The sequence below is a fragment of the Armigeres subalbatus genome, unplaced genomic scaffold (assembly GCF_024139115.2).
Source record: "Armigeres subalbatus isolate Guangzhou_Male unplaced genomic scaffold, GZ_Asu_2 Contig435, whole genome shotgun sequence".
Lineage (NCBI taxonomy): Eukaryota > Metazoa > Arthropoda > Insecta > Diptera > Culicidae > Armigeres > Armigeres subalbatus.
Genome location: NW_026943189.1, coordinates 980318 through 992431, shown reverse-complemented (window position 1 = coordinate 992431; position 12114 = coordinate 980318). Strand labels below are relative to the sequence as shown.

Genomic DNA, 12114 nt, shown 5'->3' with positions numbered 1-12114 from the left:
AAAACTCCTAGAATCATTCATATAATCTTTTGTATGACATTTCTGGACAAATAATTACCATTACAATGCAATATGAGTTATTCATTATTGAGCTGTAATGAAAAGCTTGAAGATGATCACTTTGTGTTCACTTAAATTAAACGATTTGCGATTCGCGTGTGAGATAAAAGTCACCCGTAAGATTTTTGTTCAATTCGCCAAGATAAACAAACAACCATGCGTTCACCGACCGACAACCGACACCTCAAGCTACTTCACAGCTCCCCAATCTATGAAGCAATTTTCTGGTATAGAAATTTCATATAAGCATAATTTGGCCTTTTCTGCGTCAGTCCATAAGGTCTCACGACAATATTTTTCGATAGAATTTGATTTTTCATGAAAACACGAACAGTCGATTTTCAAGCCGAACCGACTGGAGTCAGGAGTGCGTGTGATGGTGAAAACCGACACACCACGTCGCACAGTGGCTGAATTCGTGTTTTTAGCGCGCTTATTTAATAATAACTTTATTATGTGATTAGGCGTAATGGGGTCTTCGAGACATTTTATCGTAAGTCGACGTGCTTCTTTGGAGGTATTCAGCCTTATGATCAATCGCCCTAAAAGTGTGATTTTTTCACTTTACAACATGGCAGGTACAGCCTTCGCGAGAGCTGTAGCAAAAGTTCTCCCGAAAAACTTTGTCGAAGACACCAAGTTCGTAATTTCATTACTTTTGGAGATTTATTGATTTTTATGCCAACAAGTTTTGAACATGTTCGATATATAATTGTACAAGTACATGGATACGCATGGTGCATTAGTTCATCGGCTCCTTGATGGGTGATTGATTTCTACCTTGCATAGTAGGAAATGGTTTTTGATGAAACATTCCTTACATTCCCTCACAACTCTACAGTTCAGGTATTAATTTAAAGTTCATTACTTGTACTTTGTTATGCGTATGAGATTGACCGCTACAATTTGCCCCTTATCAAGAAGCAAGCAAATCAAATACGACTTAAAAATTCAATAAAACTGTAATAACTATTTTATTTTTTAAGTTTTTCCGTCACAATAACCACCAAACGGCGTATTTTAATATTATTTCAAACTTTCTAGAACATGCACAAAATGTAGAAAGTAAAGTGAAAAAGATATGATAAAAAAAATTAATGGTTTGTCTGCATAAAACGTAAAAAATCTCCAAAAGTAACGGAATTACGAACTTGGTGTCTTCGACAAAGTTTTTCAGGAGAACTTTTGCTACAACTTTTAAGAAGAATCAAACCTTATATGTTGTGAAGAGAAAAAAATAAATTTTTCATCTCACTTTTGGGGGGATTGATCAGTAGACCTCCAAAAAAGAGCATAACCTAACTATTAAAATGCCTCGAAGACACCATTACACTAAATTGCACAATAAAGGTACTATTAATTAAACGCGCTCAAAACACGATTTTAGCCACTGTGCGTCGGGATGAAATCGAACATCAAAACAATTTCAAATGAAGTTACAACTTAATTGAACATGTTATATACAGTCTTTTAGGTACTTATGCTTGAAATTCATGTTCACCTAATAAATAAATATTTGAATAGAATAGAAGGGGTCACATATAAACGATGATTGAACAAAATTGTATATATTAAAAACCATCGTATAATATTTATTTAGTTTCTTCAATGGCTAATATGAAACATATATAAAGTATATAAATGTTAGTAGCTACTAATCCAGAGGTGAACCAGCCAAGGGCTAAAAGCCTCTTTAATAAAGAAGAAAAAAAAGTAACTACTAATTACTAACTAATGTAAATATTGATCTAAATTTCAAATTGTTTTTTTTTAACTATCGTTTATTTGGAATTTCAATTTGTATTATTTAGAAAAGTTGATTATAACAGCGATTTAAAATTAAATGCGTATGGAGCAGTAATGACAAGAAATGACAATGACCAGTTTCGTAGGTGACATGCTTCATGTTCCAAGGGACAAATCACGAAACCACAACATTAGATAACGGATTCAGCAAAAAACCTAAAAATCCTTGTAGACTTAATTATTACTCCCTAAACCTGTCACGCCAAATGATGATTATACATAGCGTAATCAATCTCTGACTTAGTTATATTTTCCGGATCCTATTCCCTCGTTTCTCCAATACTTGAAGTACATTATTCGAATGATGAGTCCAGTAAACACAGAGGTATTTTATGATTTGAACGAAGGTACGAAGGTTGAACTTACCCCAATTGGTAACATAATAATGTTGAGCTACATGTGAATCTTTAGAATTAGAAAAGTAAACTATTTTTCCACAACATATGGTCGGGGTTCAATCAAAACGCACCAAGCGCCAACGAAAAATTAGCGATTTTTTTGCTAAAACTTTCGCTTAGCAGATTTAATTAATCGCAAATCGTATCGGATATCCCTCAACCCTATAACTGAGGATATGCTACTGTAAATATACGGTTAAATTGAAGTTAAACTATTTCCGTTGCCCTTGTACGAACAAAATAACACAAGTCAGTCGAAAAGCCGCTTGGTTGCGGTTTGGCTGAACCCCGACCATATATAAAATGATGTTCAATGATGGATCAGCAAATTATTGTCGAACGAATCAACAAATTATTGTCGAATAAGCTTGCCAATACCAAAATTTTAGATAACTCGTCTCGTCAATGGTGATCAATACTACTTTTGGTTTATTTCGACTGTAACGCGTCTCCATCAGTTACAAAATGGCTAGAAATACAAGAAATCGAAAGTTTATTCAAAAAGTGTTAACCTGAATCACATTTCCCCTGATTGATTCACTTTACGCCAGCATTTGGGTGTTTTGGCCCTGGCCCAATTTTGAAACACTTAGAAAGTCATAAAAACCATGATATTTGGAATAAGAGATCATTTTGAAATGTATGTAGGGTTGTAAATTTTGCATCTACACGCTGAAATCATTCGGAATTCTTATTTGTATTGGTGAAAACATTGAAAATGCTTAAGGGATGGACTGTTTTCCCTTACATATCAGTTCTTCCTAAGATTCGACAAATTTCAGATTCAAATATCCACCCTTCATTTATATCAGTGCATATCTAATAAAATCACATTTGCCACATTTAATGGGTAAGTTGCTTTATTAAATATTTATGTTTTTTGGTCCATAAGGCCGTTACAAATATTTAATTAACATTTTGTCCTACTGGTCTCCAAAAGGTCAAAGGGGAGGGGGGGGGGGGGGGGGAAAAAAAAAAAAAAACTGAAATGAAAAAAAACGGAAACTTCCCGGATTTGTTAAAGAATGTTTTGAAAATCCTCAAAATTATCCGAATTTTATTTTGTTGCCCCATCAAAATATTATTTTTTGGCAAAAAAATCCGAGGGGGGGGGAGACAAAATCGATTTTAAATATTTGTATCGGCCTAATATATAAATAGGCATCTTCCGGATGCGTGACTTTGTCCCTGCATCTACAATGCATAGGCAGTTTTCATCTCCTTTAGACTATCATCTGGTACCACTTTATTATCGAATGTAAGATATTTGAGAACTTATTGTTCGAATTTAATCCGAACAAGTTTTAATGTAAAAAAAAAACAAAATTTCGCATATCAGACAAATTCCAAAGCAGCACAAATTGTTTCACTTCTGAAAATTTCACTGTGTTGCAACTATTCGGAAAGAAGCAATCTTTGCGTATGTACCATCAAATATAACTATCTTGCAAGCTAAAAAGCGCAAGAGGTGGAGCCTACGGAAACATCCTTCGATTGCAGTAAAATTGCAATAATGTTGCAAAATACTAAGCGGAAAAAATAAAATAAAAATATAAAACTGGATTCGATTTATGGATCTTGTGATTGATAGTCCTTCACTCTACCACAGCACCATTCAACACTTCGAAGGGACTGAATGTTGACTCGCAATAAAAACTATACGATTATGAAGTTTTGTACGGGCCTGTTCAAATATTACGTAACGCGAAAAACGTTGTTTTTAAGAACCCCCCACCCCCTTGTAACAATCCGTAACAATTTTCAGAACCACCCCCACCCCTATGCGTAACGCGTAACAAATGATATTTTTTGAAAAAGATCTTAATTTCAGTAGAATTTAAAGGACAGTGCAATAAATAATTATCTATTTCATGCTACTTCAAAGTTAATGAATATTTTTTTAATTTTTCAAAATATTTTTCGCTATGCGAACGATTTGTTACGCGTAACAATATTTCTAATGACCCCACCCCGTAACAAATCGTAACAAAAATCAATCAACCCCCCACCCCCTTATTGCGTTACGTAATATTTGAACAGACCCTACTCAGGTTTCCTGTTACTTGATTGCACCATCACAGGAAAACAATGTGAGTTGTCAAAACGTTGAACGATGCTAATTTAAACATGAAGACACATTCAACTTATCTGCAACTTAATTTAAACAAACAATTAAATTTTGAAAGACGCATTGAAGTAACATGGTGAAAAATATGCAACTTAATGATTTTGTTTCGTGTTTGCAACATGAAGTACAGTATTCTTTGTTTGTTTGTTTCCAAATGTCAAACAAGTAATGCATTGTAATTTTAATGAAACATTGATCACAATTCGAAAGTTTTTGACATCTTGATGCAACTTTTTCGTGCTTTGATGTTTTTCCAACGCCTTCAATGGAACTGAATAGGAACAAGGAGCTTTTAGGAAGATGTTGCGTGTGCTACTTGGGTTTCTTCCTTTCAGTTCACTGCTTGATTATAAATTTCGACTTCAACAGTAAAACCGTCTCTATGATTTATTTTCTGAAGTCGATAATATTTAAATGCAAAATTCAATCTAACTAACTAACTTCCCCTCGGATATGTTACCTTGCCGCGGTGGGTCGGCTTACGCCATTAGCACTGAGATGGCAACCAAAGACATATCCTGTCGTGGTGGTATCACATGTTGACTATTTTTGTTTGGTGCCGCGTTACATATCTGGCATTGACGCATCAATTTACGGCATATGCATGTAATCCAACGGACATCGTGTCTTGGAGCCTTGAATGGTAGTGCAGTCAGGCAGAGGCCTGTTTCATCAGTGATAATGATGTGAGTTCTCTTCTTTTCGGCAATACTTTTCTGATGCGTTCCCTGTGACGCTGAGTCGTAGCCACGCTTACATTTAGCTAGCTAGGCATTTATTGAAAAACAAAGTATTCAAAATATTCGTAGGGAATCGACTGCTGGATTCACTGAGTAGAAGTTTTTTCAAAACTAGGAACGTGGTGCCAGTTTTATTTTGTTATGCCTCACTTCGAAGAGCAATAATAAAAAAATACCATACATTATAATGATGGTATATGAACAATCTTATAACGGCTTCATTCTCGATAATTTTTACAAACAGATAGGCAATAGGCGTGATGAAGCTTTAGCTTGCCATCGAAAAGTGAATCCTATACCTGACCTTGATTAGAACTTAATAGATAATCACCGTAATTAATCAACGATAAAGCTACTTGTTAGAACAGTTTAAAGCTATAGGCAACCTTGACAAAAATATAATGGAACAAACTAAGTTCTTTAGCAGTTTCCACTTTTACATTATACAACTTACATTGAGTTTGTAGTGTCGACACAGCTTAAAAACATTGACGAAACAATGACTTAGGTAAACAAAGTGATTTGACGAACGCATAACCTACACTCAGAGCAAACAAAGTCAATTAATTTTCATTCTGCATAAATAAAAGTTAAAAAATAGAACACTAATTCGCAATATTTTGTTTTATATTTTCAATGTGGTCACAAAAAGCTAACACATTAAATAACTTATAATTGTACTATATGACTAAGTGGCCTTCAAACCACATCAGTTGCTTCTAAGGCAAAAAAGAAGACCTTGCATTTTAAACATTGCTTTTAATAACTAGAAAAACGTTGTATTACAAATCTTGAAATTATCATTTTAGCCTTTGATCATTGACTAGTTTGCATTCAATTACATTTTGCATTAGTGTCGAGTCGATTCCAAATCCGAACCTCACTTCACCCCATCCTTATCCTACCCCATGGCGTTCAAGTGGTCTGCAAGGACTCTTCTGCCATTACCCTCTCTATTATCGGCTTTGGATTGACTTGCGCTCTCATTGCCCCACCAAACGCTGCAAAATGAAAATGAAATGAAAAAAAAATCAATCTTACTATAGAATTCCTTCGAGATTTACTAAAATTTCCTACAGATAACAGTAGGCACAATAAGCCAAGAACGCGTTTTGCCTTTCTCGTATACAAAGTATACGTAAAGGCTATATGTTCGCTCCAAAAACGAACTTTTTATGGGAGTCCCGGAGACCCATAGTGTTATATACCGATCGACTCAGCTCGACGAATTGAAGTGATGTCTGTGTGTATGTGTGTGTTTGTATGTGTGTGTATGTGTGTGTGTATGTGTGTGCGCAAAATAATCTCACTCATTTTTCAGGCACTTATCATTAACCGATTTGCTCGCAACAAGTTGCATTCGACGCGGAATCTTGTCCCATTGTTTCGTATTGAAAATTGGCCGAATCGGACTATGGGCTTCGGAGTTATGGCCAAAATATATTTTTTTACAACAAAAATTCTCACTCACTTTTTAGACACTTACTCTTAGCTGATTTACTCGCATCAAGTTTCATTCAACGCAGAATCATGTCCCATTGTTTCGTATTGAAAATTGGACAGATCGGACTATGGGTTTCGAAGTTATGGCCAAAATCCACTTTTTCACATGAGAAACACGTACAAAATTCTCACTCATTTTTCAGGCACTTATCCTTAACCGATTTGCTCGCAACAAGTTTCGTTCGACGCGAAATCCTGTCCCATTGTTTCGTATTGAAAATTGGTCGAATCGAACTATGGGATTCGAAGTAATGGCCAAAATACATTTGTTGACAAGAAAAATTCTCACTCATTTTTAGGCACTTACTTTTAGCCGATTTGCCTGCAACAAGTTTCATTCGACGCAGAATCACTTTGTTTCGTATTGAAAATTAAACAGATCGGTATTAAACAGATATGGCCAAAGTTTATTTTTTTGCGTTTTTGCCTTTCTCGTATATTAAGTAGACGGTAAAGGCTATATGATCGCTCCAAAAACAAACTTTTTATAGAAGGCCCGGAGACCCATAGTGTTAATACCAATCGACTCAGTTCATCGAATTGAGGTGATGTCTGTGTCACTGTGTGTGTGTGTGTGTGTGTGTGTGTATGTGTGTGTGAGTGTGTGCGCAAAACTACTCAAAAAATGTCACTCATTTCTCGGGCACTTATCCTCAACCGATTTGCTCGCAACAAGTTGCATTCGACGCATAATCCTGTCCCATTGTTTCCTATTTAAAATTGGCCAGATCGGACTATGAGATCAAAAGTTATGGCCAAAATACAAATTCATTCAAAAAAATCGCGTAAAAAATGTCACTCATTTTTCGGGCACTTATCCTCATCCGATTTACTCGCAACTATTTGCATTCGACGCATAATCCTGTCCCATTGTTTCCTATTTGAAATTGGCCAGATCGGATTATGGGATCCGAAGTTATGGCCAAAATACAAATTCATACGAAAAAATCGCATAAAAAATGTCACTCATTTTTCGGGCACTTATCCTCAACCGATTTGCTCGCAACAAGCTGCATTCGCTTAGCTTAGCTTAGCTTAGCTTAGACTGACTGTACATATCAATGGTTGCTACTCCGTGATTGATCGGAACTGGTGCAAATTGCACTACGATCCAAGTGAATAGTGGTTGGGATTTACCATCTATTCTCGAAGTGCACGTTTCAGCAGCTCGCAAATCTTGATCAATAACGGCGCCGGCCAAGTCCTTACAGTCAGTTGGGAAAGGGAGGGAATGTTAGTGTGTGGTTATTGTTGCTACTAGAGACCGAGAATACCTCTGCACCTCCACAATAACCACGGGAAGGAAGTTGTGTTAGTTGGGTAGGGTAATCAGAAACATAGATCGGGATGCACCATGGAAAGTGATGTGACCTATGTAACTTCTATACAGCAGTATGTGCATTTTCGTATCCTATTCAATTGTTCTTTCTTCGCGAGAAAAAACAATCAATTGCTCAAAGTGAGCGATTGTCCTTATGAGTATTGGATTAAGCGCCCGCGTTCATTGTTTAACAAAAGGAAAGTAGAAAAGAGCGGAATTGAAATCGAAAACAAGGATCTATTCACGGCTGTTCAACCCTTATTTTTATCTCAATTTAAGGTTGAATAAGAATGCAAGAACAGCTAAAAATAGTTTGGTAATTCACGTTTATTTTATATAGCGTTTATTTTTCATTACTTTCTGTTTGTGTGGGTTATGAATATGTTTTTATTTAGTGTTTCAACTATTGTTCACTCTTATAAAGATTTATTGCAATTTTCATAAAAGTAGAGGTGTGTTGAACCGAAGCTAAACTAGATTAACATTAACTTTTTACCATCGCTGAATGTGTAGTAAGGACTAATATAAAAGTGGCAAGGACTAAGATAAACTGTTAACTCCTAAATATCTTGAAACTTCTGTGAACAAATCCTATTTTCAAAATCAGTAGATTGCTCGAGGTTACACAAAAACACTATTGAACGCGTACTAATTAATTGACTTATCGATCGCACACAGCAGAACAAAATATTTCGACAATCGCACGATCGTTCTGTCTTCATTCTTCTTCTTTTTCTTCTTCTTATGTCGAACACTTTTATTGTAATAAGAAAAGTTTATGCGCGACTTAGGTGATTCAATTAACAAACGATCATCAAATTTATAAATTAGACAATTTTTACACGTTACGAAATACTAATTAAGGGCTAAATGGTGAATTATTAATCAAAAATATGTGTCTATGCGTTTTCTCAGCATTTTATGACTAAAATTAATAATAAATCCCAATAGTACAGAGTACAATTGAAAGTGATTTGGTTGATGCTGCAATTGAAAGCTTTAAGATTTTTTTTAAATGCACGCATATTTCAACTAATAGGTAGTTGTATTTAAACTTATAAAATCCAGTAGAGAGAAACTTGCTGTCATATTTGTGATACACTCAAATTAATGATGTTTCATAATTTGTGTGGTGGTAAATTGAAAAACAACCGTTGCAGACGCAAATAGTGACCTTTCCGCAAAATTACCAATAACTAGGAATACTTTCAGCTAACTACCACTAGGAAATGATGTACCTGTATATGATGAACTGTCATAGAAATGAGGACGAAAAAAGCGTTTGTTGAATTCTTGATCACAATCAAAGTATTGTACCCTGGTATGGTAAATGGCAGAACCTAACGCACCAATTCCAAATCTCTAACCCATCCAAAAATTTCATACTTGAAGAAAAATTCAAAGACCGATCCATAGAATCCGGTACCAACCAATAAAATATAGGCAGTTAAAGGAAACATTCCTTTACCTGTCTGTGGTACCGGTCCAAATGGTTGCGCTAAAAAAAATACGGCTCCAAAATTTGTACCGGTATTGTGCTTTGATTAACCACTGGAAAACTCACAAAGTGACCATGTACTCTCAAACGATTGTTTTTAAAGTGGGAAATATCGCGTTGCTAGCTCGAAAAGACGCAGAAAATGAAATTTTTTGAAACAGTTCTGGACCAAAAGAAGTATATACTAAATAGAATCGGGCTACATGAATTATTTCAAACGGACCGATTCCGGACACGAGCAACCCGGATAAAAAATATCATAAACATATTATTAATTTTATTGTTCCAGCACCATTGATAACATAAAAGCTTCAATTAATTATAATGTAATTTTGGCAATTAAATTACATTAGAAGTTATGGTTTTCCACCATTCACTGAATGGTAAATGGGACTTTTACAATAAAAAAGGGGGGTTGTTATGTATCTTTACAATAAAATTTTCGAAAATTTTCCATACTAAATTGAGAGCAAAACAATTCATTTTAATGTTCTTCTATGGGATGATTTTTTCGGTCAAAACAATAAAAAGTAGTGTTTTTCAAATGTTTTTCGTTACATTTTTTATTGTATTACAATAGAAATACTTTAAAAATTATAATTATATGCCATAAGGCGAGTTCGTACTATTCCATTCAATTCCATTAGTTTGTAACTTTACAGCGAGCTTAACAGATACGTATATTTCAACATAAACAATCGAAAAATAAATCTGTTACAACGCATTAAAATTGAATGAAAAAGTACTAACTCGTCTTACGGCAAGTGGAACGAACACTTAAAAGAAATATTATACAATTTTTTGTTGTCATATTCATTCTAATGAGAGAAAAATATACACACCTTTTGCTACGCACATTAATGATCCCTATTATTGCCGAGATAATTACAAACACAATTATGCTACCATATTTTAAATTTGATATCAGCTTAATTTAAGTTGATCAAGCTGGAGAAACTTCGGATATTACCATCTAACGCTGTTAGCACAGACAAACCGACGGAACACTGCGCATTTTGAAATCGTTTGATTTGCAAAACATCCTTTTTAAATTGTTTTATCGCAATATAATAGATATTGTGTTTTCTTCAAAACGAATATGAACGAAATTTCGAACAATATAAAAAGTTACGTCTGTTTGTCTGGGATGTTAGTGATTATTATTTTTATCAGGTAGTGTTTTATGCGTTATATCTGTTTTTCTGTGATTCTAGACTTCCATCACAAGCGCCAGCTAAATCAGGAATCGAAATATTTTACAAGTCCTACAGGAAGCAATTCTCCACAGCAAATTCTACGAATGCAATATCGGCCCTTTTAGATATCAGGCTCATTTTCTTGAAAGCCCATAAGCTAATTGAACATACACAGCATTATCTCGTCGATTTTCCCCAGTAGGTTGGTGAGGAGCAGAAGCTGTTAGGTGTATATTTATCGTTCTTGGATTTCTCGTGTCTCTGGTGAACTTGCTAGGGAACTGGAATTCTTCGGTCTCAGCGATCTGTTACTATCTGTTTTAAAATAATTAAAGCGCATCGTTGCGGGTTGCAGCTTCTGATGGATTTTTATCATCGGTACTGTTGATTATTTGAATTGAATATCATTACTATGAAAATTAAATATCAGTGTAAACAAATATTTACTTACCGATCCTCACATTATACAAATAACAAACAATGTCGTCATCCGATCCGCCTCATCAAGAACCAACTGGTATGGCTCAGATTAGTAGTTCTACTTTCGAAGAATCTATTAGCCAATCGATATCTACCTCATCCAATATCATCTGCTTGGGGACGTTTGGAAAAACCTTCGAAAATAGGAATGTTTATACGACGATCAAAATCACTGGATCTACTCTGCTGGGCCAATTCACGACTAGGGGGCTGTTGCCAGGAGTTTCAGTTGATTGCTGATATATGGATCGGCTAATCTGGAAGCTCGACGGTATCTTGAAATCATGAAGGTTCATCAGGTACAAAACACATTCAGAAAAACACCTTCGTCTAACTCCATAATCTGGTTGGAAACAGTCGCGGAAACAATCGTGTTCTTGTAACTGGCACACTCAAGCCATGACCGCTTCGCAACGCTGCTACCGGGTTGAAAAAATCTGTTTTTCCATTGCACTTCTATTTGTTGAGGCATTATTGCTGTCGTACGCAATAACGGTCGTTTCAGCGAAGCGAATTTGGTCGGATTCTCGACTTCCGCGGCCCCACAGACATTGTACTTGTGTCCTCCACGGCGGTTCCTGCATGAACAGTCTCAATTCAAACAAATTAGTGAATTTCATTCCTTATTTCGTTGTAATTCAAAACTTACATCATTTTCGAATAATTTCAGAGCAGCAAAACGAACAAAACAGCAAAAATTTGAAAACTGTCGAAACATTCTTTCACCAAAGTAATTTCAACAACAACAACACGCTTATTTGACTCAGCTCAAATTGGTGTCAGAACAACTCAAACCCACTTTTTATTCTTTTTGATTATTGAATGATTTATGAACTGATTAAACAGAGATTATACAACATATTTGCACATCAACAGATATATTAATGTGTGCAGTATATTTATAATTATGAAAACATTTATAAACAATTGAATCAATTGAACGTTTATTGTTTTTTATTTGCTATTTCCCAAAAGCTTATTCTT

The 12114-nt window shown here is 35.1% G+C and overlaps 1 long non-coding RNA gene across 1 annotated transcript; it reads right to left on the bottom strand.

Annotated features, from left to right (window-relative positions):
* Nucleotides 1-10532: 10532 nt before the first annotated feature.
* LOC134204178 (uncharacterized) lies at nucleotides 10533-11857 on the bottom strand. Its single transcript, XR_009977791.1, has 3 exons — nucleotides 11780-11857; nucleotides 11102-11708; nucleotides 10533-11031 (listed from the first exon to the last, which is right to left on the bottom strand). It is a non-coding gene; the product is annotated as an uncharacterized LOC134204178 (long non-coding RNA).
* Nucleotides 11858-12114: the final 257 nt, after the last annotated feature.